This window comes from Caretta caretta, chromosome 3, assembly GCF_965140235.1.
Source record: "Caretta caretta isolate rCarCar2 chromosome 3, rCarCar1.hap1, whole genome shotgun sequence".
Taxonomy (NCBI): Eukaryota; Metazoa; Chordata; order Testudines; family Cheloniidae; genus Caretta; species Caretta caretta.
Genome location: NC_134208.1, coordinates 108,291,097 through 108,309,477, shown reverse-complemented (window position 1 = coordinate 108,309,477; position 18,381 = coordinate 108,291,097). Strand labels below are relative to the sequence as shown.

At 41.2% G+C, this 18,381-nt stretch overlaps 1 long non-coding RNA gene across 1 annotated transcript in view; it reads left to right on the top strand.

Annotated features, from left to right (window-relative positions):
• Positions 1–1,636: 1,636 nt before the first annotated feature.
• LOC125634113 (uncharacterized) overlaps positions 1,637–18,381 on the top strand; it is a 94,960-nt gene continuing 78,215 nt past the window's right edge. The window contains exon 1 of the long non-coding RNA XR_012667684.1: positions 1,637–1,703. This is a non-coding gene — a long non-coding RNA (uncharacterized LOC125634113). The remainder of the gene's footprint in view (positions 1,704–18,381) is intronic.

Genomic DNA, 18,381 nt, shown 5'->3' with positions numbered 1-18,381 from the left:
AGAAAACATCAGTCTCTTGGTCTGTCAGCTGGCACCTTTCATGAACACCAAAGAGACAGGCCAATCCTTGCTTACAGACAGCCCCCCAACCTGAAGCAAATACTCACCAGTAACCTCACACCACACAGCAGAACCACTAACCCAGGAACCTATCCTTGCAAAAAAGCCCGTTGCCAACTGTGTCCACATATCTATTCAGGGAACACCATCATAGGCCTAAACACATCAGCCACACTATCAGAGGCTCTTTCACCTGCTCCTCAACCAATGTGATATATGCCATCATGTGCCAGCAATGCCCCTCTGCCACGTACATTGGTCAAACTGGACAGTCTCTATGTAAAAGAATAAATGGACACAAATCAGACATCAAATATTATAACATTCAAAAACCAGTTGGAGAACACTTCAATTTCTTTGGTCACTCGATTACAGACCTAAAAGTGGCAATTCTTCAACAAAAAAACTTGAAAAACAGACTCCACTGAGAGACTGCTGAATTGGAATTAATTTGCAGACTGGATACAATTAACTTAGGCTTGAATAAAGACTGGGAGTGGACGTGTAATTACACAAAGTAAAACTATTTCCCCATGTTTATTCCCCCCCTACTGTTCTTGTCAACTGCTGGAAATGGCCTACCTTGATTATCGCTATAAAAGGTTTCCCCCTACCCCCCGCTCTCCTTCTGGTAATAGCTCACCTTTCCTGATCACTCTTGTTACAGTGTGTATGGTAACACCCATTGTTTCATGTTCTCTGTGTATATAAAATCTCCCCACTGTATTTTCCATTGTATGCATCCGATGAAGTGAGCTGTAGCTCACGAAAGCTTATGCTCAACTCAGTTGGTTAGTCTCTAAGGTGCCACAAATACTCCTTTTCTTTTTGCGGATACAGACTAACACGGCTGCTACTCTGAAACCTGAATTCATACAAATGCTTTTTTATTTAAACTGAAAAGTAGATAAGTGTGATTTTTATAAGTTAACAGGAACAGGTATATGATATGTGCCTCATGTGTGAGTGCAGTAGGCGGGCTGACCACAGACTAATATGTAGAAAAAAAAAGTCAGAATTAGGTGGAGAGTAATGGTGGCATTGGAGAATGAATGGATAATGTAGATGAGCAATGGTGCTTGCCTGCAGAAGATGAGAGACATGTCATTAGGAGAAAATTGGTAATTCAGTTTATGAATTCTGATGAGATTGTGATCTCTAGGTATCTTTACCAAGCTGCAAACTTCATTCTGAATGTGCAGCATTTGCCTTCTCTGCGGTGGATTTGCATCCATGTTGGCCTCAGATTTCATAGGCTTGTGGCAAAAGTATAACAAAACAGGGTCATTGCCTTAAAATGCTTGACCTTTGAAATGTAAGTGCTCCAGACAACAGGCTAGTTCCTTACCAGGAGAACCGGGGATTTAGCAAGGGACAGATCATTTTGGCAAAAAAGTCACCTGGTGGGGTTTTCTGCTCATGTGGGAAAGCTGGCAAGGATGTTACCTGACACTGTCAGGCTGACAAAGTGGGGAGGAGTGAGCTGATCTTTCTCAGGGCTTTGGAAATTTTGTGTCTCAATAAAAAGGAGAGAGCAGGGCCAGAGAAGCTATTGAGCAAGTTACAGCCTGCGTGAGGCAAGGGACATCATGCCTGCCTGTCTTCCTGGCAACAGATGACACCCATGGATTCTCAAAGGAAGGGTGAGCTAGTGAAGAAACTGAGGGAGGGTAATGTATTTAAGGTTTATTGTTCTGTGTGTTCTATATTCTTTAGTGCTTTACATGATTAAGTAAAGAACAATTGTATGAGACTCTAGCAAAACATCACTGTACGTTGAATGCTTTACCAATACAACTTTGCCCCCTGAGTGAATTAAACTGTAAGCCAGAAGCTTCACATCACTGGGGTGAAGTTCTGGGAGAGCATGTGTGTAAGTACGGGGAAATCTGAAAGGTCACCATTGTGCTCAGATGGGGACGGCAGTGGACAGCAAGTTCTATCTCTCAGAAGGGAGTGTTACATTGAAGATGAATTTGCACCCCCCCCCAAAATGGGGGCAGTGGCTGGGCTCTGTTCAGGCTCTGGAGGCTTAAAACACCTGGAGATCCAGGGACAGAGAGGCTTGGGTTCCTCTCTCAGCAGTTTTGTCAGTGGCCAGCAAGCAGATGCCCAAATGGATCTGTGACAGAGGACTACAAGAAGTTGAAAATGCACACAGAATAGAAGGTGCAACAGGGAGGGGCAAAAAGGAGGAGAAGTTTTCCTTAGGGTTTGCAGCAGGCGGTAGAGTGGGTAGCAGCTGAGAAGATGAGCCAGACAGATGTGAAATGGGATGAAGAAGGTCTAAGAGGGACAAAAGGAGAATGGGCCTTGGAGGCATATTGTAAAGAGTTAAGTGAATAGAAAAGGGGCTCCCGAGACAAGGAAGAGTAGAATCTAAGCTCTCTGGGTGGGTCTCAAATGGAGAAAAAAAACAATGGTAAAGAATATTGCTAAGGGATCTAACCCTAAGATTTTTCTTTATGTTTATTTTCCACACCACAGATTTGTACTTACTGATTTAGGTAGAAGGATGTACTATTGCTTCTAGTGTAATTACCCTTTGTGGGGGGAAAAGCAGTGGTTTTCAAGAAGTTCTGAACATCTTCATATTTGATTAAACAAACTAGGACAGAAACAGAACCCCACATTTATCTGAGTTCATCCATTCCTAGCTTGCACCTCTGTTTGCTTTGGATTTTTGACCTCTGTCCTTTTTGCAGGTGATGCTATTAAGATTCCAGAATGTACAGGAGGGCATTGTGATTCTCTGCAGGCACAGAATCTCTGTCCATTGATCTATGTGTCATTTCACAATGTACTCATGCACAGCAATGTTACACACCAGCAGACCTAAAAATATTCAAATTTAATTAAAAAAGAGAAATGCTATAAACGCTTTATTAAGGGTCAGCGATGTCTCTGTTGCCTAAAGAAGTGTTTACTGTATTCAGAATGTTGATTTAAAAACAAGCGTATTCTGTCAGAGGCTGAGCAGACGGTCATTGTTTATATAAAGAATTAAAGGGTGATGGTGGGGGGGGGGAGAAAACATGGCATCTGACTAAACATTGAAAAATGGTGTAGATAGAAGAAAGGGGGGAAAAGGCAGACACTTGAGAAATTTTTCAAGCATGATTCTTTGTCTTCTTGAACTCTGATTTAAAGGTTGCCTAGCAACAGTGGCAGTAACAGCTGGGACACCCTTGATCTTGTTGTGTAAACTATTAAAAATAGGTGATGGAAAGTGGCACCATGGAAACAATGACAATTCTGAAGCAGGTGTCTGTAATGCTTCTTTTCAGTTTAATGTCAGAGGTGTAAATTACAAAATGCCTTTCTCACTCTAATCTGGAATTTTAGGAAGGAGGGATCTTTATTTCTCTCAGATTAAATAAAGTTGAAAATAACATGATCCCATTTTGTTGCATTGACTTCTGATTTACTGTTTTATATTGAAGATCTTCATTTCAAGACTCATTTTGTATTGGTGTATTATTACATCATTGCTGTAGCAAAGGGTCTAATTGATATTTTCATTATTAAACTCAATAGTTATTGGCTCAAACTTTGAATTCAGATGGTTAGTCCAGCTTAAACCTCCCCAAAATTATTACCACTAGACTGGTAACATGAAGGTACTTCCCTTTGTAATAACTATATCTTGGGGTGAGTAAACACAGGAACTGAAGGCTGAGGTACTCATACCAAAAAAACTCAGAGACCAAGGGCCAAAATTTTCTCCAGTGACTAGTGATTTGGGTGCCAGAGATTTGGGGATGAGAATAGGGACAATGAAATGGCTAAGTATTTCCCTTGGAAATCAGGCCCTTTTAAAGTATCTCGAATTGGCTACCTAAAAATGGAGGCATCTAAAATTATTAGTCTCTTTTGAAAATATTGGTCAAGAAGTTTTATTTGACGAGGATATTATGACTACTGACTTAAATGGAAGCACCCTTGAGTTATTATTAAGTTCACATTTTATTTAAGCTTTTAACATTATAAATAAAAAGAAGGAAATGTTACAAAAATTTGGCCCATGAAACTGCTGAATGCTGTAGAGAAAGTTTTGAATATTGCATCAACTTACTGAAAAATAACCATTGTAGAGTCAAATTTTCAAAGGGCCTCAGTCCCACTGAAAGTGAATGACACCTAAGCCATTTAGGCATTTTTGAAAATTCTACTCATTGTTATTACAAGGGATATCTGCATTCTCATTGGCTAATAATATCTATCAGCCATTTAGAGTACTGGGATTTGCACACAATAGCATTAAAAATAGTATGCAAGACAGATATCTGGGACAAGAGTGTAAGGAATTGCATAACTGGTAAAACAAAACTGAGGCTATATTACTTACCAGTATTCCCGCAATCTGGTTACTGAGACAATTCCATTTCAGTATTATAATAAATCTCAAGAATATAGCTCAATTGTTTAGTATTACAGATCAAGTTGATATCTACATCCTCCTTTGAGTATTTATTTCTATCACAGTCAGTAAGATGCCACTAAGGCAGCAGCCCAGATCAATCCATCTTTGAAAGGTAAACACTTTAGGATAGTATTGGGACTTGTAGCCCTTATATGATTGTCTGATAGTACAATGTACTATGTTCCCACTCCCACAGAATTCAACTTAAATTCTTGGTTCAGTCTTATAGCAATATAGTTCCAGGAAAAAAGGACCAGTATAGTGAATGAAGCTAACTTTGGCAAATATTTTATGAGGAAAATACATGTGATCACTCTTGTCCAGCCTATATAGAAACAGGCAGCTCTAGATATATGGTTTCAATGAAACTGGAATCATGACAGGTGAAATGGCTTTTCAGTATTCCATGCATAAATTATTCAGTGCCTGCCTAGCAACAACTTAGTAACTAATTCACATAGGAGACTACTAAAACAGAAATTTCATTAGGATACTCAGGCAATGGGCTTTATTTCAAGCAGTGGTAGAGCTAAGGGTGGGGCTGACTAGAGATCAGGCCAACAGGGAATGATCTCTTGGGGCCTGTTGTGTTCTTCACCCAGAGTCAGATTGTGAACCCCTAACTCAATGAATAGCAGCTTACGTCAAAAATAGTCTCATCGAAAACAACAGGACTCCTCATTGAGGTGCCATTCAAAGCAATAGCTCTTATGTATTGACAAAGTCCTAGAGCTGGGCAGGAAATGGTTTTCATCATCCCTCAAACACTTTTGAGATTTCAGAAATGTTTCCTGTTCCACTTTGGGACAAAACCAAGACCTTTTGAAACTTTTGACAAACATTTACAATGAGAAAGAGAGTGAGTGTCACCTGGGATGTGGGAAATCTGGGTTCAAGTCCCAGCTGGACTCGGTTTGAATCAGGGACTTCATCCAAATGTCCTACCTCTGAGTGCGTTACCTAACCTCCACGGTATTGGCTATTCTGGGGGTCTCTCTCTGGACCTGAGAAACCTTTCCTACCTAAATCTTTGTTGAAGCTGGTACATTCCTGCAAAAAAAGTTTTGGTTTAATGAATCGGCCTTTTCTGACAAACCTCCAACCTCCCCCCCCCCACCCCAACCTCCCTTGGCAAAAAAAGTTTGTTTGAAACGTTTTCGGCCAGCTCTACAAAATACTTCAAGAACGACAGCAAATTTAGGAAAGAGATGTAAATTTCTGCAATTTTGTTCTGGAGATTAAAACATAGCTGTTGATATGAGTCATTAGGTTCTTATTTCCTCATCATCAAAACAATTCATGCCTTATGGGAAAGAAAACTATGTCAGGCTCAGACCTTATAGGTTTCATAGCAGGGAGGACTTATAGGAGCCCACAACTTTTTCCCCTGCTCCCTTGCACCCTACATTCCTACCATACCATTTTGGAGTTTTTTGGTTTTCTTTGCACACAAATATATAGTTAGTAACAGAGGCAACTGCAAGAGGACATTACAATCAAATGAACTCCATCTCTCAAGAGGACTATTGGTTGGAAGAAAGTTGTGAAACGACACTAGCATACCAAAAAGTATACACCCCAGCAAGTATATTTCATCTGAATATACTAAATATACCTGACATCTTCTTATCCTTGGCTATAATGCTCCAACTAGTACAGAATGCTGCAGCACATCTCCTCAGTAACACAAGCTAGCATGACCACCTCAGACCTGTGTTCTGTTCTCTACACTGGTTCCCTATGGAATTCTGATTCAAATTCAAGATTTTGATCCTTATCTTCAAGGCGCTTCATGGCCTGATCTCAGAGTATCTAAAAGACCATCTGAAACTCCGGGCTAAAGACCATGGTTAACAATTATGGTACCCTGGCACAATCAAACTTTTTTCAATAAGGGTAAAGTTCATCTGTGCAGGAGAGAGAACTTTTTTGGGGACTGGTCCAAGACTGTAAAATGAAGTCCCCCTGGAATTAAGGACCATCACAAACCTTCAGCAGCAAGTGTAAGATGAATTTCTTTGACCTTGCCTGCTCTAGCATAAATATATTCATAAGAATATAAGACCGGCCATACTGCGTCAGACCAAAGGTCCATCTAGCCCAGTATCCTGTCTTTCGACTGGGGCCAATACCAGATGCCCCACAGGGAAAGAACAGAACAGATAATCATCAATTGACCCATCCCCTGTCATCCATTCCCAGCTTCTGGCAAACAGAGGCTATGGACACCACTCCTGCCCGTCCTGGGTAATAGCCATTGATGGAGCTATCCTCTATAAATTTATCTAGTTCTTTTTTTAACCCTGTTATAGTCTTGGCCTTCACAACATCCTCTGGCAAAGAGTTCCACAGGTTGACTGTGTTGTGTGAAGAAATACTTCCTTTTGTTTGTTTTAAACCTACTACCTATTAATTTCATTTGTTGACCCCCTAGTTCTTGTGTTAAGAGAAGGAGTAAATGACACTTCCTTATTTACTTTCTCCACACAAGTCATGATTTTATAGACTGCAATCATATACCTCCTGTCAAGGTTCCTCCCCCACTCTGAACTCTAGGGTACAGATGTGGGGACCTGCATGAAAAACCTCCTAAGCTTATCTTTACCAGCTTAGGTCAAAACTTCCCCAAGGTACAAAATATTCCACCCGTCGTCCTTGGATTGACCGCTACCACCACCAAACTAATACTGGTTACTGGGGAAGAGCTGTTTGGACGCGTCTTTCCCCCCAAAATACTTCCCAAAACCTTGCACCCCACTTCCTGGACAAGGTTTGGTAAAAAACCTTACCAATTTGCCTAGGTGACTACAGACCCAGACCCTTGGATCTTAAGAACAATGAACAATCCTCCCAACACTTGCACCCCCCCTTTCCTGGGAAATGTTGGATAAAAAGCCTCACCAATTTGCATAGGTGACCACAGACCCAAACCCTTGGATCTGAGAACAATGAAAAAGCATTCAGTTTTCTTACAAGAAGACTTTTAATAAAAATAGAAGTAAATAGAAATAAAGAAATCCCCCCTGTAAAATCAGGATGGTAGATATCTTACAGGGTAATTAGATTCAAAAACATAGAGAACCCTGCTAGGCAAAACCTTAAGTTACAAAAAAGATACACAGACAGAAATAGTTATTCTATTCAGCACAATTCTTTTCTCAGCCATTTAAAGAAATCATAATCTAACACATACCTAGCTAGATTACTTACTAAAAGTTCTAAGACTCCATTCCTGGTCTATCTCCAGCAGAAACCAGCATATAGACAGACACACAGACCCTTTGTTTCTCTCCCTCCTCCCAGCTTTTGAAAGTATCTTGTCTCCTCATTGGTCATTTTGGTCAGGTGCCAGCGAGGTTACCTTTAGCTTCTTAACCCTTTACAGGTGAGAGGAGCTTTCCCCTGGCCAGGAGGGATTTCAAAGGGGTTTACCCTTCCCTTTATATTTATGACACCTCCTTAGTCATGACTTTTCCAAGCTGAAAAGTCCCAGTCTTATTAATCTCCCCTGATACGAAAGCCACTCCATACCCCTAATCTTTTTTGTTGCTTTTTTCTGAACCTTTTCTAATTCCAATATATCTTTTTTGAGATATGGAGACCACATCTGCATGCAGTATTCAATGTGTGGGCATACCATGGATTTATATAGAGGTAATATAATATTTTCTGTCTTATTATCTATCCCTTTCTTCATGATTCCCAACATTGTGTTTGCTTTTTTGACTGCTGCTGCACATTGAGTGGATGTTTTCAGAGAACTATCCACAATGACTCCAAGATCTCTTTCTTGAGTGGTAACAGCTAATTTAGACCCCATCATTTTATATGTACAGTTGGGATTATGTTTTCCAAAGTGCATTACTTTGCATTTATCAACATTGAATTTCATCTGCCATTTTGTTGTCCAGTCACCCAGTTTTAGTAGCTCTTCACAATCTGCCTGGGACTTAACTATCTTGAGTAGTTTTGTATCATCTGCAAATTTTGCCACCTCACTGTTTGTCCCTTTTTCCAGATCATTTATGAATATGTTGAATAGGACTAGTCCCAGTACGGACCCCTGGGGGACACCACTATTTACCTCTCTCCATTCTGAAAACTGACCATTTATTCCTACCCTTTGTTTCCAATCTTTTAATCAGTTCCCAATCCATGAGAGGACATTCCCTCTTATCCCATGACAGCTTACTTTGCTTAAGAGCCTTTGGTGAGGGACCTTGTCAAAGGTTTTCTGAAAATCTAAGTACACTATATCCACTGTATATCCCTTGTCCACATGCTTGCTGACCCCCTCAAAGAATTCTAATAGATTGGTGAGGCATGATTTCCTTTTCAAAAACTATGTTGACTCTTCCCCAACAAATTATGTCCATCTATGTGTCTGACAATTTTGTTCTTTACTATAGTTTCAACCAGTTTGCCCAGTACTGAAGTCAGGCTTACCGGCCTGTAATTGCCAGGATCACCTCTGGAGCCCTTTTTAAAAATTGGTGTCACATTAGCTATCCTCCAGTCATTTGGTACAGAAGCTGATTTAAATCATAGGTTACAGCAGTGGTGGGCAACCTGTGGCCCGCGGGTTACACGTGGCCCATCAGAGTAATCCACTGGCAGGCCATCAGACAGTTTGTTGACATTTTCATAGCCACCCATAGCTCCCAGTGGCCACAGTTCACCATTCTTGGCCAATGGGAGCTGCGGGAAGAGGCGGCCAGCACGTCTCTGTAGCCCACGCCGCTTTCTGCAGCTCCGATTGGCTGGGAACAGTGAACCGCAGCCACTGGGAGTTGCGGGTGCCATGCAAATGTAAACAAACTGGCTGGCGGTCCATCAGCAGATTACCCTGACAGGCCTACATGAGGCCCACAGGCCTGGTTACAGACTACAGTTAGTAGTTCTGCAATTTCACTTTTGAGTTCCTTCAGAACTCTTGGGTGAATACCATCCACTCCTGGTGACTTATTACTGTTTAGTTTATCAATTTTTTCCAAAACCTTCTCTAATGACACCTCAATCTGGGACAGTTACTCAGATTTGTCACCTGAAAAGAATAGTTCAAGTTTGGGAATCTCCCTCACATCCTCAGCCATGAAGACCGATGCAAAGAATTCATTTAGTTTCTCCACCATGGTTTTATCATGGTTTGAGTGCTCCTTCAGCATCTCGATTGTCCAGTGGCCCCACTGGTTTTTTAGCAGGCTTCCTGCTTCTGATGTATATACAGATTTTTTTGCTATTACTTTTTGAGTCTTTGGCTAACTGTTCTTCAAATTCTTTTTTGTCTTTCCTAATTATATTTTTACACTTCATTTGCCAGAGATTATGTTTCTTTCTATTTTCCTCACTAGGATTTAACTTCCACTTTCTAAAGGATGCCTTTTTGCCTCTGACTACTTCTTTTACTTTGTTGTTTAGCCATGGTGACACTTTTTTAGTTCTCTTACTGTGTTTTTTTTTTAAATTTGGGGTATACATTTAAGTTGCGCCTCTATTATAGTGTCTTTAAAAAGTGTCCATGCAGCTTGCAGGGATTTCACTTTTGGCGCTGTACCTTTTAATTTCGGTTTAACTAACCACCTCATTTTTGTGTAGTTCTCCCTTCTGAAATTAAATTCTACAGTGTATATTCCTACATATATGTATGTGTGTGTACATATATAAAACCCTACCAAACCAAGGCACTCCACTGCACCTGTTTCTCCTCCCAGGGAGGAGATGGGAAAACAACATATGACAAAGACAACACTCCTGGGAGGCACTCAGATAGGATAAGCATGATATAAGAACCTTTTCACTGGATACCCTAACTGCTGGGGATTAACTCCACTCTGGTCCTACACCTCTTTTCACACCCAGTGGTGCCTCTCTCTCTTTCTCTGAGACTCAGGGTACTCCTTCTTTGTGACTCAGCCCTCTGGCCAGGTCACAGTACAGTCCTCCCCTTCTGGGTTACCAAATTCCCATTGGACAACTGTATACACTCCTTCCTACTTCTCTGCTCTTATCTTCTGGCCTTTCCCATTTCTGGACTTATCAGCCCAAATGCCCTCCTGCTAGGGAACAACTGAAGACTACTTCCCCTGCAGCCCTTTACTGTTGCCAGGGTCCTGGATTTATACCAGCCCCACCTATTCCTTCTTAGCTAAACTCCATCTTCCATCAGCCTTTCAATCCCTAGTTCTCCCTCAGTTGCTGCCTATCAGGTTAATTAACCTGCATTGCCTTGTGTGTATGGACATCCCATCACAAACATATATAGAATTGAAGGGAGGTGCTAGAAGTCAGAGTGGAGATGCCCCCCCAGTCCTGGGCTGGCCAGCAGGATGAAAAAAGATGCCAGCTACTCTAACTTGCACTGGGAAGAATAGGCCTCTAGGGACTTTTGTGCCAACTACAGAGATTGTAAACTCTTCAGGGCAGGGGCTTTTTGTTGTATGTTAATATATTGCCTGGCACAATGGTGCCCTGATCTATGACTGAGGACTCAGGAGAAAAAATAAATGTATTAGCAGAGAACACCATGCTCTGGCCCTTGCAGTGTCTTTCTTCTTCTCTTGGAACATGGCTCATCCTGCCTCCAGCCACTCTTACACTTTTCCTGCATTGAGTGGATGGGGGAAGAGGTATAGGACAGGTGATGGTGATTCCTTCATGTCAGGTGAATCTTCATCAGCCCCTGTAGAGATTGTTTCAGGTCTATTTGCACTTGGTGCCTCAAAGGGACCTTACCAAAGACCTGCGATCCAGTCCCTTGTCTTTTCCTGTACACTTATTTTGCTCCATTACGATAAAAAAGGTCCCCTTTCTGCATTTCAGTCTCTTCCTACCACCCGTACTCTCTCCTTCCCAGCTTCACTGGATTTGCTTTAGTCAGCATTTTCAGGATATGTGTCTGATGCTTTTTCTGTATATGCTAGCAAATAAACATATGGAGTAACCCAACCACCCCATGCTCTTGCTGATTTCACTGCCTGCTGGGCAATATAATGAATGACTGAATAAACAATTTGCCTGCAATATTTGATCTTTATGCTTAAAAATGTGGTAATATAAATTTTGAAAACTGGACTAGTGTTATTTCCCAATTATTATAAGAGATGTACATAAAAATATTCCAAATTATAACATTCATAAGTCTTGCAATTTCTTGACAGCTGTCTTCCCACCAGGGCTGGGATTTGTGATCTAGAAATCAATTGAATGTGCAAGATAATTTTTTTGAAAAATGTTCCTTCTGAAGGAGGGTGTTTTGATTGTAAGTGTTGGCTTTTTGTTTGGTTGGTTTTGGGGGGTGTTTTTTGTGACTCTTGTCTGAATTGGCAGAGGTGTTGTCAGTGTTTTGAGAGTTGTTTTCTCCTCCCCCCACATGAGAAGCCTAACCTAGCTTTATATTAATTTTCAACCTGTTTTCAAAATCACAATTCTAGCTCAGCAATTATATGACAATTTATCTAAAACAAAATTCATATAATCTGATTTTTTTGGCTAGTTCTACTGTTTACTACAGGAAAAAAAAATGAAAAGAACAGTTTATGTTGACAAGAGGGAACATTGCCACTCACTTGTTTCAATGCACATAGTTTTGTTCCCCTCTCGATGGTCATTAGACATTCATTTAGATAATCATAGAATCATAGAACTGGAAGGGACCTTAAGAGGCCATCTAGTCCAGTCCCTGGCACTCATGGCAGAACTAAGTACTATCTCTAGACCATCCCTGACAGTTAGGAAGTTTTTCCTAATGTCCAACCTAAACCTCCCTTGCTGCAATTTAAGCCCATTGCTTCTTGTCCTATTTTCAGAGGTTAAGAAGAACAATTCTTCTCCCTGCTCCTTGTAAAACTCTTTTATGTACTTGAAAAAGGTTATCATGTGCTCCCTCAGTCTTCTTTAACCAGCCTAACCAGCACGGAGTAGAGCAGAAGAATTACTTCTCGTGTCTTGTTTACAACACTCCTGCTAATACATCCCAGAATGATGTTTGCTTTTTTTGCAACAGTGTTACACTGGTGACTCATATTTAGCTTGTGATCCACTATGACCCCCAGATCCCATTCTGTGGTAGTCCTTTCTTGTTAGTCATTTCCCATTTTGTATGTGTGCAACTGATTGTTCCTTCCTAAGTAGAGTATTTTGCATTTTTGGAGGACTCTTCCCAGAACATCTACTGGAATCTTTTTGCTTTCCAGTACCAGAGCCTCAGGTGCTTTATCTGTTCCTGGCACTTGGACAGAGTATGGTGAATGGCTGCCTGTGCCAGCCTCTCCAAAACTTCTCAGTACAGGTGTTAAGCTCCTGGTGTTGCAGGAGAAGTTACGGAGGACAATGAACTACAGCCACATATTGATGAGCACCTGGATGTGGTTGGTGGACCAGGCAGCTGCTCTTGGAACATGTTGCATGTTCATGAATACTGGTGAAAAGAGTGCAGTGGAGAACTGATCTAAAATGGTCCTCACAGCTTACTACTACCAATGAGAATGGCGGGACAAGGACCTTTATAGATCTGGGTAAGGGTCAGACAGGAAAGGGTCAGTACATGCCTTGAAACCTGTGCTTCTGGGTTTTAGAGGTGGACAGTAAGGGGTTTGGGCACAACCAGGCACATGGACCCACGCCCAGTTGCTAGTGCAGAAGTAACCTTTACATAATTTCTGGCCACTTCAATTTATTGAATAACTTTTTTTTAATTTTTGTGGGTTTTTTTTTTTTTTGGGGTGGGGGTTGTTGTTTTGTTTTAAAGAAAAGCTTGCTCCTTTCAAGGCTCACTGTCCCTTCCAGCACTGAAGTCTATAATGCTGAATTGGTGTTACATCACATTAATTTCCATAGCAAGGGATTATGATGTTACAGACATGGGATTAGGACTTCATGAAAGGATCAAAGCAAAAAAAGAAGCTGGGATTTGAAGAATGACCTTTCTCTAAGCAAACAAATATCTAAAGTAATAGCCAAAGGAAAATAGAAAGTGATTGGCCGAGTAAGCGCTTATGACTTAACCTGAACTCATGATCCTTAGGCATATTGGATGTTACCTGCTACATTTCTTGCCAGTAGACAAGTTTTGAATTTGTTTTCTTTTGCTTTCTACTGCAGCAGTGCTAGTCATACAGACTGCAATACAGTACAAACTCTGAAACAATATCCTGGGGCTAGTGTCATAGAATTTTGCATCTTGTATTCATCTGCTCTAGACAGCAGCTATGCTTCCCATTCACGTTGCTAAGTTATTGCAGTACATTTTCTAGTTGATTTTTCCACTGATATTAGAGCAGTGTGAATAAATTAGCAGCAAATAATTTATTCCACGAAGTCAGCCTCATTTTCTGTTTGTAGAACGTCCACAGAGATGTAGCAAATTTTAAGATTTTATCCTTCAGTCTCATTTTCTAAAAAAAGATGGATCTAAATTCTTTTTTTAAGTACTTGGTATCTGTGAGTAGTTTGGTTCAATTATTCAGAAACTGATTTTGGAAACCATAGGTGTGTTTAACAGCTATGAGTCTTCGCATAATTAGTCCCACTTTTTTGTCCTTAAATTAGAGGAGCATTACTGTTTTAAGGCTTAGGTCCATTGCACATAGGCAATTACTTGTGTGACTAATGAGAGAAAACTGCATCCAGACTATTAATTTTATAGGAGTCTCAGACAAAACCTTGTGTGATCCACAAGGGTAAGGTTTAAAATTTGCCAAAATTCCCTAATTCTGTTTATCTGTTACTTTTCAATGAAGCTACTCCAGTTTCCCCCAAGAAAGATCTGGCCCATAAATTAGGAGGGCTAATTCGGGTATCCCACTTCACAGAAAATATACCACATCCAATCTGAATGCGTGGATGTTTATATTTAAAATGTACTTTCCATGAGTACTTGCATAGGTAAAATTCAGTCTCTCACATTGTAGCAGGGTGGTCACCTGCTCTGGGCCTGAAAGGGTTACAGCCAGCCCTAGGAGAGGGCTGGGGTGGTGAGCCAAAGGCTAGGTTGATGGGGAAGGCAGCCTCAGCTGGGGCCATGCCCCAATCAGGCCACAGTTGGCCCTATAAAAGGCTGTGAGCCAGGCACTCAGGCAATCTCTCTTTAGTTGTGGAGAGAGCTGGGCCTGGCTATGTGGGAGCTGAGTAAAGTACCTAGAGTGGAGCAGGGCTGAGGGAGCTCCAGCCTGGAAACCCCCAAGGCTGGGAAGGGTACAGGGGTTACAGAGGTGCAGCCCAGGGTAGGCAAAGGCAGTGGGTCCAAACCCCCCTTTGCCAATGATGAATGGCTTGTACACTGCAGTCTGCCCCAGTGAGCAGCAGCTAGAGGGTGACTGGCAGTAACCAAAGACTGAGGTGAGGTGGGGATAGAGGGTTGGGGGTTCCCCTGGGTGGGGAGACCCAGAGAGAGGGTACACTGCCAGGGGGTAGCACCCAAGATAAAAGGGCACTGGGGTCTGGGAGGGACATGGGGGCCTGAGGCAAACGGGACACTGGCCTGCAGAAGGTGCTCTGGAGGCTGGAGAGCTAATTCCCAGGATGACCAGTGGGAGGTGCCATGCTGGTGAGTCCTGCCCTGCTATGCACATGTTCATAGAAAAGTTAGAAATTAATTCACTTCAGCTTGCTTGCACTTCTTAATATTTATGGAAACATTTTTGCACTGTATCCCTGGCTCTAGTTGTTACTCTGAACAGTCACTCTTCCCTCCCCCAAATACTATGAAAGCACTCAGATATTATTGGTTTCAGAGTAACAGCCGTGTTAGTCTGTATTCGCAAAAAGAAAAGGAGTACTTGTGGCACCTTAGAGACTAACCAATTTATTTGAGCATGAGCTTTCGTGAGCTACAGCTCACTTCATCGGATGCATACCGTGGAAACTGCAGCAGACTTTATATACACACAGAGAATATGAAACAATACCCCCTCCCACCCCACTGTCCTGCTGGTAATAGCTTATCTAAAGTGATCATCAAGTTGGGCCATTTCCAGCACAAATCCAGGTTTTCTCGCCCTCCACCCCCCCACACAAATTCACTATCCTGCTGGCAATAGCTCATCCAAAGTGACCACTCTCCCCACAATGCGCATGATATCATGATACCTTGATTATCATGCGCATTGTGGGGAGAGTGGTCACTTTGGATGAGCTATTGCCAGCGGGATAGTGAGTTTGTGTGTGTGGTTTTTGGGAGGCGGGGTGGGGGGGGTGAGAGAACCTGGATTTGTGCAGGAAATGGCCCAACTTGATTGTCATGCACATTGTGTGGAGAGTTGTCACTTTGGATGGGCTATCACCAGCAGGAGAGTGAATTTGTGTCGGGGGGTGGAGGGCGAGAAAACCTGGATTTGTGCTGGAAATGGCCCAACTTGATGATCACTTTAGATAAGCTATTACCAGCAGGACAGTGGGGTGGGAGGAGGTATTGTTTCATATTCTCTGTGTGTATATAAAGTCTGCTGCAGTTTCCACGGTATGCATCCGATGAAGTGAGCTGTAGCTCACAAAAGGTCATGCTCAAATAAATTGGTTAGTCTCTAAGGTGCCACAAGTACTCCTTTTCTTTTTTCAGATATTACTGTTATGGCAGCCATGAAATAAATTTATCAGAGCTGGGTAGATTTAAGTTCTGATCCATATTTCATGGAAGCCTTCATTGACTTCAAGGGTCTCATCCCAAACCCATTGAAGTTTCCATGGTAAATATAGGAAATATCTTTCAAAATGGTAAAAACTTGAGTTTTAAGAATTTCAGGTACAGCTGTTTGGTACGTAGGTAGGTAGTACACTAGAGAAAGACAAATAGGATTAGCTGGAGCCCCCACTTGCCAAAGTTCCACTGTGGCAAAGAAAACCCTTTAAAAGCTCCCTAAATAAAGCTTCAAATTGAAGTTTGCCAATCAGACTTAGAAACCATGAGTAAGTTAAAAGTAAATAGGTTGTGTCAATGCATGAATCACAAAACTACCAGGATATGTATTCTGGGATATGCAGCTTGCGTATTGTGCTGGGGGACAGGGAAATGGAGATTTCTTCATTGAAATTAATTAAACTCACTTTAGTCTCTACAGCCTGGAGAATTTAAAAGTTTAAAAAAAAAAAGACAGTTTGCTTGCCAGGCATATTTATCCAAGATCACAGCTCAAAATTAATCCATAAGGACAGAGAGCCAGCAGATTAAGGAGCTAAACACAGTTTTCATTTCTTACTGTATTTTGCTTTTACACTGTGAAGTTCTTCGAAGGAATATGTTCAAACAAGACATCCTGTTAAGCAAAAGCATTGTTCACAAAATAAATATCCCCTGCACTTGAACATGAACATTCACACAACAGAAGCTAGCCTCTCACAGAAGCTGCTGAGGGATTTATCATGTTTTGCGATATCAGCAACATGAGCAGTAAGACCACATTTGCATTAAGGTGTGGTAGCCTGGCAATTCATAATAATGTAACCAAAGTAAATTCCTCATCCAAATTCAAGAAAATTCCACTTACGTTTATGGGCCTGATTCACCGCTGGTGTAAATTGGCAAAGCTTCATTATCCAAGGATCCTACAGCTAAGGATCTGATCCACAATAAAATCCTTCTACAACACAATTATTCTGTCACTAAAGATTCCTATAATATGCCCTTCAAAATGTTAGAGGCAGGTATTGTAAAAAAACAACCTCATAAATATTTAATATTTTTAAATAAATTAAATCCCTTTCTTGTGGTCTTACCCCTTTGTGTTGCCTTTCTCTAATTATTCTCATCAAACACAAGCCCAGTACTCTTAAAGTAAACATTACAGAATGTTAATGGAAAGAAAATGTCAAATTCATAATAATGAATAATTGCCCTGAAAACCCAAATTCTAAGAGTTAAGTACATCAAATCTGGCAACAGAAATGTATTATATGCCCTACATATCTAGTTAAAACCACGTAGTTTGTCTATAGAAAATTCAACGGTCTACTCATGAACAAGTTACTGATCAATTATTTGGTGAATAAATTCTGAATAATGCATAAAGTTAGGCTAATGTGTTTACAGATAATTTGAGGACACAAAAAAAGTCAAAATGTGTCAAATTATTTGTTACAAGCTATTTGCCCAGTTCTAACAAGTATACAAGTTGTAGTGATGGGACTGTGCAGAAGTTCGTTATTTGTTATTTTTCTGCCACTGTGATCATGCTACCTGTTGTATATCTAAAGGTATTTGGTGTGTCTGAAGCTGTCTTAATTGGAACCAGTTGAAAAAATATATTGTGTTGATGGCATCTCATGTGCTTTAGCAATAAAAAGGTAAAAACAGACCTTGTATGGACAGACTTAAGAAAACTCATGGAAGAGAAGAGTTATCTGACTAATACAGTCGTATGGTCATACCAGAGAAGAAAAGATTTCTAGAAAATGATGAAATTGATAAGGCAGAAAAGTGAAACATTGGATCCAGCTGTGGATGAAGAACAAGATAGATAAGAGCAAGAGAAAAATGGAGAATGTACTGACCTAAGTACTTTAGATTAGGGTAAAGACTACAGACTAGTTATACTGGTGCAAACCTCCAATGCAGACACTTCAAAATGGAGCTTGCACCAATGTGAATAAGTCTGTGCCCCATTGTTCAAGGCTAGCTACTCTAGCCCTAGGCCTCATGCAGCTGTTTGTACTGGAGTGTAGAGTTCCAGTTATATTTCTTTTCAGACTGGACCCATGTGTCAGTCTGGACTCCGCACTGGCCTTTCCCTTCAGATGTCTTTAGCAGTCTTTCTTCTTGGCAGACAGGCCACGGAGAGGAGTCCAGTTTGCCTTTCTCCCCACCCTTAAATAAGGTTTACATAAGGCGGGAATCCTTTGTTTCCCAGACTTGACCCTCTCCCTCCCCTTTTAGGGGAAAGTTACAAGAAGTCCAAGATAATGTTCAG